The sequence below is a fragment of the Tamandua tetradactyla genome, chromosome 9 (assembly GCF_023851605.1).
Source record: "Tamandua tetradactyla isolate mTamTet1 chromosome 9, mTamTet1.pri, whole genome shotgun sequence".
Lineage (NCBI taxonomy): Eukaryota > Metazoa > Chordata > Mammalia > Pilosa > Myrmecophagidae > Tamandua > Tamandua tetradactyla.
The window spans coordinates 84,904,760-84,924,262 of record NC_135335.1 but is presented as its reverse complement, the minus strand read 5'-3'; the positions used below and the strand labels follow the sequence as shown (position 1 = coordinate 84,924,262).

The window sequence follows — 19,503 nt, the reverse complement described above, 5'->3', positions numbered from 1 at the left end:
AGACAGAGACACAGAGCAACACAACAGAGACTGAGAATCTGATAGAACCAGAAAATTACTGAGAAATGCCTGGAAGGATGCACTGCTTCTCCTGACATTCCTCTGACCAAGAATCTACAGAGACATTCATGGAGGGATTTTGTGGAAGGGTACCGAGTTTCTCACTGAACTTGGGACTGGAGCTCAAAATATTTATTTAGAATGGACAGGAAATGTGAGATGATAATGCTGAGGTATTGGGGAAAATCAAGCTGAACCTAAAGGCCTTAATATATCAAGCAATATTCCAAGTATAAGAATGTTGCAGGTGTCATCTCATTTATTTGTGGAAACAACCCCCCTGGTTGAATTCTATCGGGATTTAATTTTGCAAGTTTTATTTTAACAAAGCTGAAATTGCAATGGCAACAAAGGTTGAAAATCGCTGGTGGAGTACAACCTATTCCATCTTTAGAAGAGTAAGACAAGCCCAAAGATAATAATGATTATTAACTCAAGAGTACACAAGCAGAAGATGTCAGAGTCGAGAGGCCCAGAAGGATAGCTGGAGTTCATTTCTTTCAATAAATGAGCAGAGAAGAGTTTAATAACATATCCTTAAAGAATTTAAATATATAGTTGGGATATTAATCTTAAATGACGTTTCCTTCCATGTCAACCTCTAAAGACTTTCTCTTTTATCTAATTTACTAAGTTGGGTTTTTGTTTTTGTTTTTGTTTGTTTGTTTGTTTGGTTGGTTTGGTTTATGGCTCTTATGGCTCTTGCTATCACAGAATAAAAGCACTCCTCTAGTTGATATTCTCATAAGAACATTCCGTAATGTCAAAAGTATTAGCTAAAGGCAACACTGAGTATGTTGGTAAGCCCTATATGGGGACTGAATCCCTCCACGTACATATTTCTTATGTTTTATGGCACATGCTGAGCCTGTATTCTCCTAAGTAAGGAGTTTTGTCTCTATGTCTTGCAACTGAATTCAATTTTGTGCTAAAAGCAAAAGAGGAAAGATGTTTAGTAAGTGAGATCAGGCATGAATTCAGTTGGTTAGGCCATCACAGAAAGTTCTGTCTACTTAGTAAGTGTTGAGTTTTCCAATTTGATAGTCCAGTACTGAATGCCTCTTTCATTAAGGCATGAAGTAATGTCCTGTCATTCTGGTGATTCTTGCTCTCACCCAGGAACTATGAACTAGGGTTTATTTATACACATGCAGTTGATACGTGCCTTAAATTATTCCCTGGATTCTAAAATGGGGAGTTTGAATCTGTATTTCTTCTGGTTAATATATGTCTTATGACATAAATGATACCATAAAGATCATCTTATTAAATCCCTTTGATTATTTAGATGAAGAAACTGAGACTTGGTGCCTAGTACATATAGGCACACAATAAATATTTATTGAATACTGTGATAAAACAACAATAACTTGCTAGGTCATGGGGGAGTCTACTGATGAGAAATCCAGACTTGTAATTTCTTCTTCAAGGCCCTTTCCCTACATCACACCCTCTCTCTTCAGCCTAAACACACATCTATCAACTACTATTACAACTGCTCATGAAAAGTAAAATTCTAAGTACAGAGAAGAGACTCAAAGGAGGAGCACTGGTTCCTTGAAAATTAAATCTGCACCTATATCATGGAAATAAATGAAAACCTTATTTAAAAGGATGCTCTAGTCAGCAAAAGTAGGGGCAAGTGAGAAGACCTCCCCCTCCTGTGTGTATGTCTCTCTCGCTCACACACACACGTACACACACATACACTAATACCTGCGTTTCCTTTCCTGAGTAGAAATCTAATGGTAGTTCTAGGTGAAAAGAGGCACAGGATGGAGAACAGAAGGGGTAGCACAGTAGGGATGCAGTGACTGTTATTTAGCCTAACTAGTTTGGTCAATGGTTTTGAGGAATATCCTAAGTTTAAAATGAACAGGGCAAAAGGCACAGTAGGTGCCTAGTATTCTTATGAAGACTGGAAAGGATCACAGAAACATTGCAATCTGCTCTGGAAGGTAGAGGCTTGAGAAAGGATTTTCCATATTGACCAGAAACCTGGGGACACCTTGCCCAACTCTTGACTATCTCCCTTCCACCCCTACCCAAAGCATTATTCTAAAAAGAGGTGTTCAATACAGTGAGTCAAATATCTCCCAGTTCTTTAAAGAGAGGAAACCAGTCAGGTGTGTCCTTTTCTCTTTCAAAGAAGCCTGGTTTTCTTAACTCTTTTTTTTTTAATCATTTTTTATCATGTTGAGCATTTTATCTGCCACCCTAAACCATATGAGTTTACTCTTCTCCACTGGATTTTCTGAAAAGAGAACTATCAATGTCAATCACCTGTGTCCAAGCCAGAGGACATTTATTGCTAAAGTCTTAGTTCTGCCTGAGCTGCTATAACAAATACCACGGAGTGGGTTGGTTTAAACAAAAGGAATTTATTGGCTCATGGTTTGGAGACTAGAAGAAGTCCAAAATCCAGGCATCAGCAAGGCAGTGCTTTCTCCCCAAATTCTATAGCATTCTGGTGCTGCCTTCCTTGGGGTCCCTTGCTGGTATAACTGCCTTGAGTCATGTGACAGTGTCCTCTTCTTTCTCTTCCATTCCATTGTCTTCCAGTTTCCAGCTCCTCCCTGTGGCTTTCCCTCACCCAGGCTCCTGATTTCTTCTTTTTGAAAGGCCTCCAGTAATCTGAATTAAGGTCCACTCTGCTTCAGTTAGGCACACCTTAACTAAAATAACATTTTCAAGAGATTCTATTTAAATAGTTTCACACCCACTAGAATGGAATTAAGGACGTGTCTAAATTGGGGTCCATAATACAATTTATGACAGCTGATAACCCAAATCATATGGTACAATAAGAATGCTATAACTGGCAGCAGAGATGGGCCCCACTTCTCGTGACTTCAGGTTATCAGCGCCTTTCTTTTGTATCATCCTTCCCTTGTTTTGATGCACAACCATCAGTGGGCATGTTATCTAAACTCCAGAAGAAATTCAGGGAAGAGGATTTCAGAGGATGGTGTAGATGGGACATTAGGAACTATGGGATCTAATCCTGCTGAATCTAAGTTTCTTTGTTTGGAACAGAGTTGGTGTTTCTACAGACCTGGAAAGCTTTCACTTAAAATAACCTGCAGATATGAATGCATTGGTGAGCCTAAGTATGGGAGATATATGTTCCTTTAATTGTTAGCAAGCAGGGAAGAAGTGATGAAATAAAGTAAGACCATGCAGACAATAAGAAAGCTCTAAGATTTGCTAGTGAAAAAAAATGATATTTACCTAAACTCTCTTTTTTGAGAACAAGGGACATTTCTCTGCTCATGAGGGCAAGTTGCATGTACCATTCTAGCTTTAGGCTTTTGCTTTTCTCCATGTGTGAAAACAGCCTAAATGTTAGAATCAGGCCTTGGAAACTCTTACAGAATTCTACCAGATCATGATCCAAGAGTGCAAGAATCATACTGGTCTTGCCAACCAGTGTATTGACACCATCTAGGACAGTGCCTGGCATTTAGTAGACCTCAATGGATACTTGTTTCAGGAATGAGTAAGTGAGAAGGGCTCTGAATTCCTTTGGGAATGCTTGCTGGTCCTTCATGTAGAAGACCTTGCCCAGGTGTTGCATGGTTGGCTGCTTCTCATCATTCTGGACTTTTCAGTTATCACCTTTTAAGGGAAGATTTTCGTGGATGCTCATTTAATAGTCGTGGATTTAATAATCCACCCTGGTCAATCTCTATCTTCTTCCCGCTTCATTTTATCTTCTCTATCATTTTATTCATAGCCCTCAAAAAGATCAAGATTATTTCTTTGTGTGTTGATTGGCTGCTAAAATATAAACTTCATGTGGACAAGAATTTTGTCTTTTTTTTTTCTGGACCGGTAGTTCCTGGCATCGTTCCTGATTCATGGTGAACACCTAGAAAATGTTAACTGAATGAATTTGTTTAAATGACAGAATACATTCCTCTAGATACATAGGAAAGAAAGAGAAGTTTTCAACTAAAGCATAGTTTTCTTCTCATCTGCTTAGGAGCTGGAAATTCTCAATTCCTGTTACCCCTCCTTTACATTACCTATATTCTTCCAAACGCGTCTGTGGTTTCTGATCTCTAATTGCCCTTTCTCTTCTCCTAATAACTTTGTCCCTATCTTCTTCTTTGATGACGAAACTTGTTTTACCCTCTATGCCAGTCTTACTTGTTCTTCTCTACCATTTTAGAAGATCAGCAGCCACCATAAAAGAACCACCCAACAGGGCAGGAGGCATCAACATGTTCTGATTCACTCCATTGAATGATTTCTTTGTTATGGTTTTCCACATCAAAATTTTAGGAGAATTCATACCCTCATACCCTTTCCTATTCCCAAGTTTACCACTTAATATTCATGGGCATTTCTGCTCTGGACCCCAGCCCACTTTTTGCTATACCTCCTAATGCTTTTTCATAGTTAAAGAGACTAATAGGAATCTAGATTCCCTTTAATATGATCACGTACATAAACCTCCCATGTCCCCTGATCTGCCCCAGATTTTGGGAGAAGGAAAAGTGTACCATTTCTTATGTCATCGCTCCTAACCTTGAAAAATGATTTCAGAATCTATCACTAGGAGAGAGTGGACAAGAACCAAACTGAAATAAATGAATATATCAACCCATTTCCTGAGCATCTGAAAGTTGTCTGTTTAAATGCGCTATTTGTTGCTTTGTCTTTTCTTCACAAAGACTGGATGTTTAAGGACAAGATCTGGACATTTTCTTGTTCTCTATTGATTGTATCACATAAGTTGGCTCCATGTTATACAATACACCACTGGGCTAAAAATACTACCTAGTTATGACAAAACAATAGCTCTTAGGTTGTTGTCCATCCCAACAGACTTGAAAAATATAATACACTCCCATGGTTAGCAGTGACCCACTGCACCAGTGCTTCTTCAGGAGGGATAGTTTGAAAGTCCATTCAAATGATTCTGGTTTTCCAGTCCACTCATACATATATACAACTGTTGAAGTAAAATAAAGAATATATTTTGCTTCCTATAATATTATTTGTTTTTTTCCATTTAGTAGTCATTCATTTCTAGTACATATAAACAAATACTTAAGCAGCAACACTTGAAAGAATTCTGTAAGTAAAAATGACATGCCACACAAATTCTCTGAGATTTGTAATTGAGTGACATTTTAACACTCAAGTTCTAATGAGCTGTCTTTAAGGTCAATGTTTTTTTAAGACCAGAAGCTGAAATGAGGAAAAAAAATGAATTCAAAAGTAGGAAAGTGATGACTATTTCTTCACACTCAGAAGAGCTAATTATTTAATTTAAAAAAGCAATAATTGCTTAAAATGAATCATTGAATTGTGAGAGCGGTTTAACTTATTGTATGTCAATGTTGTAAGGAGAAGGCACATATCTAAATCACTCAGGGAATATTTTCATCAGGCACACAGTTGAGTACATGTCCATTTCCCCATCAAGGAAATGAGAGGTGGGTATTCCAAGAAAACTTTCCAAGTGATCATGAGAGGCTTCTCCACCTCTACTCTTTTATCTTCTCCAGTGAAGATGAAGTTAAAATTAAATTTAAGTTAAGGCAAAAGGTGATTAAGGTAAGGGGAGTAGGAGGCTGGAGTGGTTACTTTGAGGCTGTATAGTATATAGAAGAAAAAGATAACAGATTTATCTTCAGATTTAACAAATTGTAAATGTAATAAAACAACTAAAATTTATTGAGGTTTTGTGCTGGTTTGAATCTGTTTTTACTCCTAAAAATCATATGTTCCTTTTTATTTTTTAAGCCTTTCTTTTAATACAATCTTGTGGGGGCAGACCTATTGGTGGGTGGGACCTTTTGATTCACTTGTTTCCATGGAGATGTGATCCCACCCATTCAAGGTGGGTCTTAATTTGCTTTCTGGAGTCCTTTAAGGGAGAGACATTTTGGAGAGACTTCAGAGCCAAAAGAAGCTAAGAGAGATTTTGGATTCAAGGACAAGCAGACATCACCATGTGTCTTCCCATGTGACAGAGAAACCCCGGACATCATTGGCCTTTCTTCAGAGTCAAGGTATTTTTCTCTGGATGCCTTAATTTGGATATTTTCATGGTCTCAGAACTATAAATTTGTAACCTAATAAACCCTCTTTGTAAAAGCCAATCTACTTTTCGTATATTGCATTCCAACAGCTTTAGTAAACCGAAACAGGTTTGCTATATGCAGGTAACACACACAGTGAGCACTATTCATGCACCAGTGTGTTCATTACCTTACTCCTCTATTTATTCATTACACAAATATTTATTGAGTGCCTGCTGTGTACCATGCATATACTGTGATATTCCAAATAGATTGATTCCCTGGCTTCATAAAGCCTACATCATAGCAGAAGGAGCTATCAATTTAACCAACAAAAAAACAAAAAAAAAACCCCAGATATGTTGTTAAAAATTCTGATTTGTGCTATGAAAGAACTGAGAAAAGTTGAAAAAAAAACAAAACAAAACAATGCAGTAGCTGAGCACATTGGGGCCTATTTACATAAGAGGATATTCTAGTTTGCTAGCTGCCGGAATGCAACACACCAGAGACGGATTGGCTTTTAATAAAAGGGGATTTATTTTGTTGGTTCTTCAGAGGAAAGGCAGCTAACTTTCCACTGAGGCTCTTTTCTTACGTGGAAGGCACAGGATGGTCTCTGCTGGTCTTCTCTCCAGGCCCCTGGATTCCAACAGTTTTCCCCGGGGTGACTTCTTTCTATATCTCCAAAGGCCTGGGCTGAGCTGCAAGTGCTGAGATGAGGAATGCCGAGCTGCTTAGCAGCACTACATTGCAATCTCTCATTTAAGCACCAGCCAATTAAGTCAAACGTCACTCATTACAGCAGACACGCCTCCTAGCTGACTGCAGATGTAATTGGCAACAGATGAGGTTCACGTACCATTGGTTTATGTCCGCAGCAACAGGACTAGGTATGCTCACCTGGCCAAGTTGACAACTGAATCTAACTAACACATGTCCACCCCTTGTCAACTTGGCAATTTCAAGCATCACCTTACACAGATGTAAAAAATTCTCTTGCTGTGGACCTGTGAATCTCAAAACAAGTCCGGTGCCAATAAGCAAAGGAGGATATTCACAGGATATAGACTGTCATTTCCATAGGGAGAAATTGGAAGAAACAGATGTAAAACCTGCAGGGCAAGCGCCGTGAGATTTCAAAGTCTGAAAGTCATTCATCCTTCAGCTATAGAAAGTGGCAGTCCCACCCCTTCCAAGGGCCTATGCAGAGGCCGGCCTCTTTCCAAATCAACCTCAGGGGACATCGAGGAGACCACCTCTGGGCTCCACTCTCTCCAGGCATCAGGGCCACCCCTGGGCTCTCTGCCATTTCTGGGGCACACGCTCAACCCCTCCATGTGGTGGCAGCCAGGCTCTCCCAGTCCCCCAAGGAGCGTGCTATGCCTTTTCCAAGGCCCGAGGCTGTACAACTATTCCACTGCAATGAGAGGGGAGACTCATCCTTGCCCTTCAGGGTAAACTCACCCTCTCCATGCATACAGGGGGGTCCACTCTCCTGGCCAAGGTTTCTTGACTTCAGACCCGAACTTCCATGGTTCTTACTCTGCAAACTCCAATTTTTCCCTTTTGTGTCCTCCTTTGCCAAGATTGGCAGTGGTTCCATTTACACCAACAGTCTCTTCAAGCCCTCCAGGACTCCACTCCTGGTACCAAGATGTATTAGTTAGGGTTCTCTAGAGAAACAGAATCAACAGGGAACACTTGCAAATATAAAATTTATGAAAGTGTCTCACGTGACCATAGGAACGCAGAGTCCAAAATCCACAGGGCAGGCTGCGAAGCCGATGACTCCAATGGATGGCCTGGATGAACTCCACAGGAGAGGCTCACCAGCCAAAGCAGGAATGGAACCTGTCTCCTCTGAGTCCTCCTTAAAAGGCTTCCCATGATTGGATTTAGCATCACTAATTGCAGAAGACACTCCCCTTTGGCTGATTACAAATGGAATCAGCTGTGGATGTAGCTCACGTGATCATGACCTAATCCTATGAAATGTCCTCATTGCAGCAGACAGGCCAGCGCTTGTCCAATCAGATGAACAGGTACCACAACTTGGCCAAGTTGACATCTGTCCCTAACCATGACAGAGGATGAGCCAGGAACGATTTCTCTTAGAAAAGGCATTTAAGCAAAACCTCAAGGATAAACAATAGACAGCTAAACATAGCAGCAGTGACCTGTTCATGCCGCTTTGCCCTGAATTCCTGTGGCTGACCTGAGTTCTCACTGCCAGCCCTTATATCCCTTTGCTCGAGGGCTTTCTCAGGTACAGACTATTGTGTCCCAGGGAGCAGCAGGGGGAATTTGCTGGGTGATTTCATGACCACCTCATCCCCACCTCCTACACACATGCCCGAGTATTTTTCAAGAAATGGCTGATGGGAGCTGATTTCATTAGCACCACTGTCTCCTGGCCCCTTGGTGGGGTAACACTAAGGCATATATTCTACTCCACCTTCCAGCATTACCCAGTGGGAATAAGCACTAGTTGCCCACAGAAATGGCTCCTTCATGAGCCAACCTTTTATTGGTTGCCTTTCCATCCTTGTCTCACTTTCCTACACCTCCACCTGTAATCTGCCAAATACATGCCTTGAACTCGAATACTTCCCTCAGAGTTTCTTCTGAGGGCTCCCAAATTAAGACACCAGGTAAAATGCATCTCAAGAAAAGAGAGAGGGAGGTGGTTGGATCCTGAGGCTGGTCAGAAGCTCAGCAGATTAAAGGGCCAACATGAAGCCCTGCGTGACTGGAACACAAAGAGTTGGGGGGCACCCAAGGTGAGCTAGAAGAAGGAGGCAGGGATCCAATTACACAATGGGTTCCCGTAAACTTTGGTATTAGTTGTCTACTGCTGCTGTAATAAATTATCACAAATTTAGTGGCTTAAAATAATACCAATTTATTACCTTGCAGTTCTAGAGATCAAGAGTCTGAAATGGGCTTAAAATTAAAGTGTCAGCTGGGCTGTGATCCTTTCTGGAGGCTCTAGAGGAGAATCCATTTTCTGGCCTTTTCCAGCTTCTAGAGGCTGCCTACATACTTTGGCTCATGGCTCCCTTTCATCTTCAAAGCCAGCAGCTGCTGGTCAGTAGAGTCCTTCTTTATCTTCTTCTCTGGCTTACTCCCTCCTGCCTCCCTTATCCACTTATAAAGACCTCCATGATTACATTGGGTTCACCTTGTTAATCCAGGATGATTTCTCCATTTCAAGGTCAGCTGGTTAACCACCCAAATTCCACCTGCTACTTTAATTTCCTTTTTGCCATATTCCTAACATATTCACAGGTTCTGGGAATTACAATGTGGACATCTGTGGAAGGGGGCATTCTGTCTATTGTAGCCATGTATAAAGGGGTTTGGCATTTTTCAGAGAACTAGAGTGCAATGGTAAGTTTTGAAACAGAGTGACACCATCTGATCTGTGTTTTTTAAAAACCTTGCTTTGTCTGCTGAAGTGATTGTAAAGGGACCAAAGTGAAAATGGGGAGATTAGTCAGGAAATTATCACTAAAGTTCAGGTGAGAAGTGGTGGCAAGTGGACTCAAGTAGTGAAATCAGAGATTTTGAAGTTTCAACCAATAGGATGTAGCAAAGGATTGGGTGTGGGGGGGAAAGAGAGAAAGAGGTTGCAAAAATAATTCCCAATACCTCTTTTTAGTTTCTGGTTGAATGGAGCTGGTGCTTTCTTGAGTGGAAAACATTGCTCTGGGGAAGAAAACAACATGCAGCCATTTTAGAATATTAGAAGAAAACTAACCTTGCTTCCCCCAATCTTCCATTTTCTGAGTGCTCTCACCATCCTGAGCACCTTCCCCAAGACACATTAGGGTTGTCAACGTCCTTCTTCAAAAATAATGCCCCCAGATCCAACCCAACACTTCAGGTAGGATCAAACCAGAACAGAATATAGAAGATTACCACTTTTCTCCCTCTATACTTCATATTTCTATCGATACAAGCTAGTTTGAGCCACAATTAACCCTTCCTCTCATGTTTTCTTAAGTGCTAACTTTCATTTACATCCATGCAAATGCATGTGTGGGAAAGGTGGTAACTGCAAAACCAAAAAGTAAAAGTAAAGCAAAAAAAAAATGTAGATTTCAACAAGCTCATTTTTAGATGCCTGTGAAATATACAAATGGAAATAATCAGGTGGATAGATAGGTTGGAATTCAAAAATGAGGTCTGGATTAAGGATGTAATTGTTTTAGTCACCATCAAATAAATAGTATCCATAGCCATGGGAATTAATGAGCTTACCATAGGGGAGAAAAAAATGAAAAGAGAAGGGGTGGGATCAAGCTTTTATCCATAAAATGACCTACCCTAGGCTCCTCCTCCACCATGACATTTTAAATGTTGGAAATTCTATTATGTGAATGAGGACACTGTCTTAGTTTGCTAGGGCTGCTGTAACAAAGTGTCCCAAACTAGGTGGATTAAAATGAAAGAAATTTATTGTCTCACAGTTCTGAATGCTACAAGTCTGAAGTCAAATCTCAGCACAGCCCTGCCTTTCTTCTAGTGGTGGCTAGCAATCCACTGTGTCTTCTTTCTCAGTCATCACATGGAATTCTCCCCTTTGTCTGTCTGTGTTCATATGCCTCTTCTTATAAGGACCCCAGTCATTTCAGCTTGAGGACCTACGCTCCTCCTGTATGATCTCCTTTTATCTTGCCTAATTCCATCTGTAATGCCTATTTCCAAATAAAGTCACATTCTGAAGTCCGGAGATTAGAACATCACCATTATTTTGGGAAGACACAATTCAATCCATAACTTACACAAAACTCAGAGAGAGTATCATGCTCATGGTCACCTGGCTAGTGAGTGGCAGTGAGGTTTCAAACTCAAACAGCCTGACTCCAAAGCCCTCCTTGGAGCTATCACATTACACAAAGATCCACAGTCAGCTACTGTGGTGGGTTTTTCTGTTGGATGGGAATGTAAACAAAAGGATTTGCCCTAACAAGCTGCTAGATTTTTAGATTATTTGTATATAGGGCACAATATTCTGAAACTCGTATTTTTAAATGTTTAGAACATTCCTCTAAGAAAATTCCTGCACTTTTGCATTTAGCTTGCTAAATTCATGATTCCAGCTTTCAGTAATTATTTCCCAACTCATAGCATTTGCTATCTATGCTTATCTTTTAGCAGCAATGTAGTTGCTACTATATGATATGTCTTGTATCCTTGTTGTTTCTTTGCATTTATCATTTGAATGTTATTTGACCTTTCACAGAGTTAATTAACAAATTAACTCATTTGTTAATTGTACAAATTTGGATTGCCAATTTCTTCAGTGTAAGATCTTATGCTTCATTTATATATCCCAAAGCACCTAGCATAGTGTCCTAAATACAGTAAACATTTAATAAACACTTGTGATTCTTAGGTTAATTTCCTATGTTTCATGGTTCAAGAGTTTCCCAAAATTATTTTTTTAAACTTAAAAAATTAAAGTTAAGTAAAAACAAAACCTGTTATTAAAGGGTTTTTCACTTGGTGAGAGAAAATGAAAATAAGGATGAGCATAAAATTAATCCAACATTGGAATACTGCCATTCTGTAAAAGAAGGAGTCGTTGGGTTAGGTGCCCTTATTTGTGTGTGTATGTAATTGAGAATTTATTGACAAAGTTACCAGTTCAAGCTTCCCCAACTCCCATCTTCCCCAGGGAAAGTCCCAACAAGAATAAAAAAATGACAAGCATTCTTAGGGCGAACTTCACATTCCCCCTTGTCCCATTTCTCTCCAGAGTCCCAAGCTTCACAACAGAGATACCTGGAACAAATTTGGGAGAGAATAGACACTCATAAAATTTCTGACCCCTAAAAGAGTTCAGGGTATGTGCTTGCTTCCCTTGCTCTTTGTATTGATGCCAGTTGGCAGTTACAAAGACATATTGAAGCAGATGAGAAGAGAAAGCAGGATAGCCTCCATTCCACTTCCCCAATTCAACCAAATTGAAACTGGCTAAAAGGGAAGCTTGTAGTGGAGCAATAGATTCTGTCTTTTCAGCAGAGAGGTTCTATTACATGAAACAGAATACAAAGTTGTACCTAAATGTTAGCAAAGGTTGGGCTAGTAATTAACTTACTGAGTGGCCTCGGTGTTTGGATTCATATTCTACATATCGATACAATTTCTTCCAGTTAAGAGTTCTTGGCTAGCACTGATCACAGGGTGGCCAGAGGGCACCAGACCAGTCTATTAGTTTTTCAAAATCCTGTCATTGTCTTGATAGAGATACTGAGAGATTTTAGAAGCTCAATGTTTCAGCAAAAGCATATAACTGGATTTTCCTGGCTGGATACATAGCTCAGCCAAAATCCAAATGCCGTTACTGAACTTCAGTGATTGGTACAGTATGTACAGCCCTTCCATTGTCCTCTTGGCAATAGCATTAAAGCTGTTGTTTTGCAATTTGCTGGAAACAATGCCAGCATTGAAACGACATTCCTTAATCTGAAACTGAAGTTCATTTTCATTGGAAATATCCTTCCATGTTGAAAGAAGATCTGGTACTCTATTTTGCCATCTTCTATGAGAGATACCTTGAATGGGATGAAGCAGCTGAAGTAGAAGACATCAATATTGTTTTTCACAGTCACCTGCAGATTATTCAAAGGTTCTATCTTCATAACTGAGCCCAAGGTGTTGAGAGGCAAGGAGACCTGCACGGTCTGGTTTAGTATCAGTGGTGTGTGGATGGCCAGAGGAGTGTGGGGGATGATACTGAAACTATTCTTGTTAAAATGGATGGTAAAGTCTGTCAAATGCTGCAGAGCTTTGTTGGTGAAGTTCATTTCCATGTAAATATGCCTTTGTCAATAAGTGACTGTTTCTGAAATCACCAAGACTTTGCCCTTTACTGTAGACTGTCAGACAGTTTTAGCAGCCACATATCCATAAGGTGCCATGCCTATCCCTGTGGAGAGTTCATATAGGTCATTCAGACCACTGCTGAATACAGCAGGAGTAGGTGAAGGAGCAAAGGTTGCAGGCACCTTTGGGATGGGATGAAGGACTATCCCACTAAACTATCTAGTCCTCCTTCCAAGAGATCCATAGCTCCCATCTGCATGGAGGATACCAGTGGTGTACTAAGTGACAGATGGTTACCTTGAGAGGGGATAATACCCTGAGGCTTTTCCAGGTTGGTTGCAGTGGTGTTGCCAACAGGGCTGTCGCCTACATCAGTGCTCCCATGATGAATTGGCAAGTATTTGTGATGAATTCCATGACTTCATTCCACAGATGCATTAGGGAGCTTACAGTAAACAGAGACCTAAGAATAAATGTGGCAGATTAACTCATCCAGCAGCGTTGGCTCAATAAGATCTATCTCCTCAGAGATCAGTGACTTCTCAGACAAGACTACTTCCTTGGCTGTGACAGGTACATTGAGAGAAGGCACCCATAAATATAGCCCTGGTCTCAAAAGTCAGGGTTATCAGAATGCTGGGTTGCTAACTCAAAATCTGCTGGACCAACTCCTGGGTTTCTGATAGTTTCTTGAGAAACAACTTCACTATGACAGTAAGCTCAGTGAGCTGCAACTGGATTTTTTCATCATGCAAAACATCCAAGAAGCTCTCTAATAACTCATTTCCTAGAGAGAATTTTAGCATATTATTAGTAATCCAAATAATAGTTTCTCAGGCATATGGCTCATCCAATGAGCCAAAGTTCTTGCATAGAATGGCAATAATACTGTCATATTCGTTGGGATATTTGTAGAAGATGTCCTTGATGACAACAATCACCTATTGGACCACACAATTTACTTTGGTCTTGGATAAGATGAAGCAATGTGCTCACACAGCACTTTGAAGATTGCACCACCTTGATGGCAAACCATTCAATGGCTCACACAGCTTTGTGAATCAAGTCAACATCCACCTCCATGGCATATTCCTTCAGTTCTGCCAGAACCTGAAAAATGTTGGCTTGTGATGCCAAACAAATTGTGATGCCCAGCTTTTATAGTTTAACATAGGTGGGATCATCTCACAAAGAAAACTATGATTTCCTGTTTCAAGATTTCAGGGCTTTTCTGGATTTCAGGCCTTTTCTGGACAATTAGGTTGATGTTCCTCAGGGTGACATACTGCATCTCTGGCTCCCCAGATAGCAAAGTGACAAAAGGAGGGGCTAATTTCCTCAGCAGCATATTGTAGTAGTTAGAGTCCTTGAGTAACAACTCTGGAAATCATATGAGGACTTTTGCTGCCAAGAGCACCATTTCTGAGTTGGAATGAGATAGCTGGGGAGTTACCTGCTCTCAGATGCTGTGAGCCTTCCAGTCTTCTTTAGGGTTGTAATTAGACAGGTAGTCCAAGATGAAAATCTGGCCCCATTCAATGTATCATTCAGGACTATCAGCAGCTTATTAGTGTTCTGTGGGTTTACATCTAGTAAGTTGCTATTTGGTTGAGACTTGCTGGTTTCAGAAGAGAGTTAACATCTTTCCCCATTGTCCTAGCAGCAATCACTTTCTTCACAACCTTCCTCTTTTCTTTATTTTCAGCCTTTAATTCAAATATTTCTTTTTTATTGGTCTTGGTCTTAAAGTACTGGGAGTTGGTCATGGTTTTGGATCATTAATCTCTATCGGAGGCAAGGGAGGACGTGGCAGCAGCAGCCACAGAGCATGGCCCCAGGTGTTATTGTCAGTGTCCTTATTTTTTATTATGAAATATTTAAAACATACGGAAAGTTATAAAGAATAGCAAAATAAAAATTGCATGAATTACTCAAAAGTGTCAAAACAACAAGTTGCCCTACATGCTTCAGGCTTTTGGTGATAAAATCTCACCATATAATCTAAGCCTCATGTCCTCATGTTTCACCACCCTGATTGCGGTGCCTTTTCTCACTCCCAGGAAGAAGCCACTAGCCTGTTTATAATTTCTATGCACGTCTTCATCTTATTACTATATAGATTTGTAACTTTTTCATTGATTTAAAAAAAAATCATGCTGTACATATTATTCTGAAGCTAACATTTTTGAGCTTTGCTAGTTTTTGAGATTTAGCCAATTGGTACATTTGATCCTATTCCACTCATTTCATTCTTTGAATATAAGATTCCATTCACTGAATATAATATACTTTGTCAACTTTCCAGTTAGTAGACATTTAATCTGTTTTTTTTTTTTAATTTTAGCTATTAGAAATAATGCTTTGATGAATTTTTATTCCTACTTTCCTGCACACATGTATGTGCAAAGACTCCTGGAGAAATATGGGTACAAAAATAATTCTAGTATAGGGGATAAGCGTCTTCACCTTGACCATAATTGCCAAATTGCTCTTGAAAATATTTCACCTCCATCAGCATAAATGAACATTCCCTTTATATCATTGACAAAACTTGAGATTTTCAGAGTTTTAAATTTTTGCTTATTGGATGACTATGAAATTATATATTTCTGGATTTCAGTTTGTATTTTCCTAATATTTTAACTCATTAACTGCAATGTAAATTTTTATTGAGGGTCATAAGGGTTTCCTTTTATCTGAAATGTCCCTTCCTGACTTTTCCTAATTTCAGCACTGGAATATTTTCCTTGTTCTCCCTGGTGTAAAATAATTCTCTGTATTTGGAATACTAATTATTTGTCAGGTACATAAGTTTTAAATGGGTTTCATATAGATGGTCTCCTAATTTGTGGATTATAGTTTCACATTCTAGTGGCAACTTTTGATGAACAGAAGTTTCCAGTCTTAATGTACTGTTTCTATCAGTAATTTCTTTTATGGTCTGTGCTGTTTTCTGTGTCTTGCTCATAAGATCCTTCTCTACACATAAGTCATAAAGATATTCTGCTATATTCTGTTCTGGATGTTTTATGGCTATGGGTCTCTTATTTAAATTGTTAATCTACTGGGAATTGAATTATGTGTATGGTGTAAGGTAGGAATTCCTCCTTCCTTTCCTCCTTCCCTTCATAACTTTGTTCCATTCATTTGGATAACCATTTACCCAAGCAGCATTTATTGAATAATCTAAACTTTATCCTCTGCTCTGCAATGGCAGTTGTTATAAACTTTCCCCTTAAAAACTGGGTTTGCAAAAAAAAAAAGAGGCCATGTTCATTGGTTCATTGGGCGGACCATGGTAGCTCAGCAGGGAGAGTTCTCTCCTGCCAGGCAGTAGACCCAGGTTTGATGGTTGGTTCCCAGTGCCTACCCAGGTTAAAAAAAAAAAAAAAACTGGGTTTGCTACTAGGAGTTCCCATACTATTCCATTGCTCTCTTTCTCTGGGGCAAATTGTCTTAATTAAAGCCCTATAAAAAGTCTTGAAATCAAGTTAGTCCAGGACTTCCGACAAGATGGCAGAATAGGAGAGGCTGAATTCATCCCAGTTCCTAGTAACAAGAGAAGGGACTGAAAAACTACCAAGATAGCAGTTCCAGGGTGTGAGTGATAAGAGAGGGTCTTCATCTCTACTTAAGGAGACCCTGAATGAAAAGCAGAGATATTGAGATGGAGAGAAGGGGGTGTGTGAGCTCTGCCAGGTTCCAGTCTACTCCAGCAGCTGGCTAGGGAGATTTTCCCAAGGCTAGGAGTTCCCAGGGGGAACTTGGAAGCTAACAGAGTTGATTTTCTTGCATACAAAGATAAATTAGCCAGAGAACAGTGTCTGCTGCCCACCCCTGAGACAAGCTGCTGCAGACACCTGATTTATTTCAGCAGAGATTACTTGCCTTCCCCCAGGGAGAAGGCAGAAACACAGAGCCCAGAAGAGGGAATTGTTTTGGGTCCTGATATCGCTCCCGTCCCCCCACAGAGACCCAGGGACCTCAGGTGTATGCAGATGGAGAGAAGCCAGCTGAAATGTGTGACCACCTACCAGACATTTCCCTATTGCCCGTGGGCAGGGGAAGCTGAAATACCCAGTCTCACATCTCAAGATCATCCCAAGTGAAAGTCTGAGTGCCCCAGAATCATCAGGCACACAAGATGTGGGCCCTGGCTGGAATTACTTCAGGTTTATAATTAATTTAGCCAGTATGTGTAATCAGGGACAGGTGGGCCTAAGAGGAAGAAGTGGCTCAAGAACAGCATCTTCTGGGAAGAAGCAGAAAGTGCAGTCTGGCAAATTACCTATCTGCCTAGCTCTCAATAGGGCTTTAAGGAGAATTGTAATCCCCACATGAAATCCAGGGTTCAGTTTGGGGAGAAAGGATTGATAAACCAAGTCCAAAATGGGACTTTCAATGTGAATCTAAATACAAAACCTTAAACACATGAAGGAAATTAACTTGCAAAGTAATCTTATTGAAACATTATATGCCCCTTGTGCAACAGAAAATCATACAGCACATTAAAACTCATGCAAATACAGCCCAGTCAAATGAGCTAATTAAAATACTGGGAGCAGGGGGACACAAAGAATTTGGAAGCACTAATCAAGGATGTTCATAGCAATATAAAAGATATTTAAAAGACATTGAAAGAGCATAAAAAAGAATTTGAAAGAATAAATAGAAAAATAGCAGATCTCATAGAGATGAAAGATATTGTAGACCAAATGAAAAGTATAGTAGAAACACACAACAGCCAATGAAGAGGCAGAAGATAGGACAATTGTACTTGAACATATAAAAGAACAAATGGCAAGAAAGATGGAAAAAGTGAGCTAGATTTCAGGGAACTATTAGCTAATAAGAAGCACAGAAATAAAGGAATTATCAGTGTCCCAGAAGGGGATGAGAGGAGTAAAAGGATAGGAAGGCTAGTTGAAGACATAATGGGAGAAAACTTCCCAACTCTTATAAAAAGACATAAATATGTAAATCAAAGAAATCCAATGAACCCCAAAGAGAATAAATTCAAATAGGCCTACTCCAAAAGCACATACTGATCAGAATGTTCAATATTGAAGAGAAGCAAAAGGTCATGAAAGCAGCAAGGGAAAAGCAACTCATTATATGTAAGGGAAACCACTTATGTGGACTGAGCTCAGACTACTCAACAGCCACCATGGAGGTGAGAAGACAGTGGCATGATATGCTTAAGATTCTGAACAAGAATGTTTTCCAGCCAAGAATTCTTTGTCCTGCCAAGAAGTCCTTCAAAATTGAGGGAGAGATTAAAATCTTCATTGACAAATAAAGGCTAAGTGAATTTGCCTTCAAGAGACCTGTCCTACAAGAAACACTAACAAGAGTTCTGTTGACTGAAAAAAAGAGACAAGAGAAGGAGGTCTGGAGGAGAGAACAGAATTGAAGAATAACAGTAAGGGTAACTTAAAGGATTATGAGAGAGAGGGAAAATAATATGCAGATCTGATAAATAAACACTAAAAGTTAAGATGGTAAATTCAAGAGCTGCCTTTATAGTAATATAAACTCTTGAATGTTGGATTTTCAAATATAATCCATCCATATGCTGCTTTCAAGAGACTCATCTTAGAACTAAGGATATAAATAGATTGAACATGGAAGGGTGGAAAAAGACATTCTATGCAAAGTTTAACCAAAAGAAAGCAAGGGTAGCTATATTAACATCAGATAAAATAGACATTAAATGTAAAGATGTCATAAGAGACAAGGAAAGAAACTATATATTAATAAAAGGGGGAATTCACCAGGAAGAAAATAAAAATCATAAATGTTTATGCTTCTAATCAAGGAGGTCCAAAGTATGAGGAAAATACTGGCTAAATTCAAGGAAGCAATTGACATTTCAACAGTAACAGTGGAAGATTTCAATACATCACTTTCCTCTCTTGAAAGAACAATGAGACAGAGAATCAGTAAGGAAATCAAAAATTTAAACAAAGTAATAACTGAATTAGACCATATCTATTTATCTACCTATCTATCTCAGCAAAATTCTAGCATATTGAATCCAATGATACATTAAAAGAATTATATACCAAAACCAAGTGGGATTTATATCAGGAATGCAGTGGTGGTGCAGTATAAGAAAATCAATGAATGTAATACAACATATTAATAAATTCAACAGGAAAAGTCATATGCTCATATTGATTGATGCTAAAAAGAACCAGACAAAATTCAGTATCCTTTTCTTGTAAAAATACTACAAAAGGCAGGAATCATAGGATACTTCCTCAACATCATAAAGGGCATATATGAAAATCCATAGCTAGCATTATTCTCAATGGTAAGAGATTGAAAGCATTCCCCTTAAGATCAAGAATGAGACAAGGCTGCTCATTGTCACCACTATTATTCAACATCCTACTAGAAGTTCTAGCTAAAGTGATTAGGTAGGAGAAAGAAATAAAAAGCATACACATAGGTAAGGAAGAAGTAAAACTTTCTTTATTTGCAGATGATATGATCTTATACTTGGAAAATCCTGAGAAATCCATGAAAAAGCTATTGAGTTAATAAAGAAATTTAGTATAGTGGTGAG

The 19,503-nt window shown here is 39.4% G+C and overlaps 1 pseudogene; it reads right to left on the bottom strand.

Annotated features, from left to right (window-relative positions):
* Positions 1-12,317: 12,317 nt before the first annotated feature.
* On the bottom strand, positions 12,318-14,561 carry LOC143645744 (AP-2 complex subunit beta-like; annotated as a pseudogene).
* Between the last annotated feature and the right edge of the window lie 4,942 nt (positions 14,562-19,503).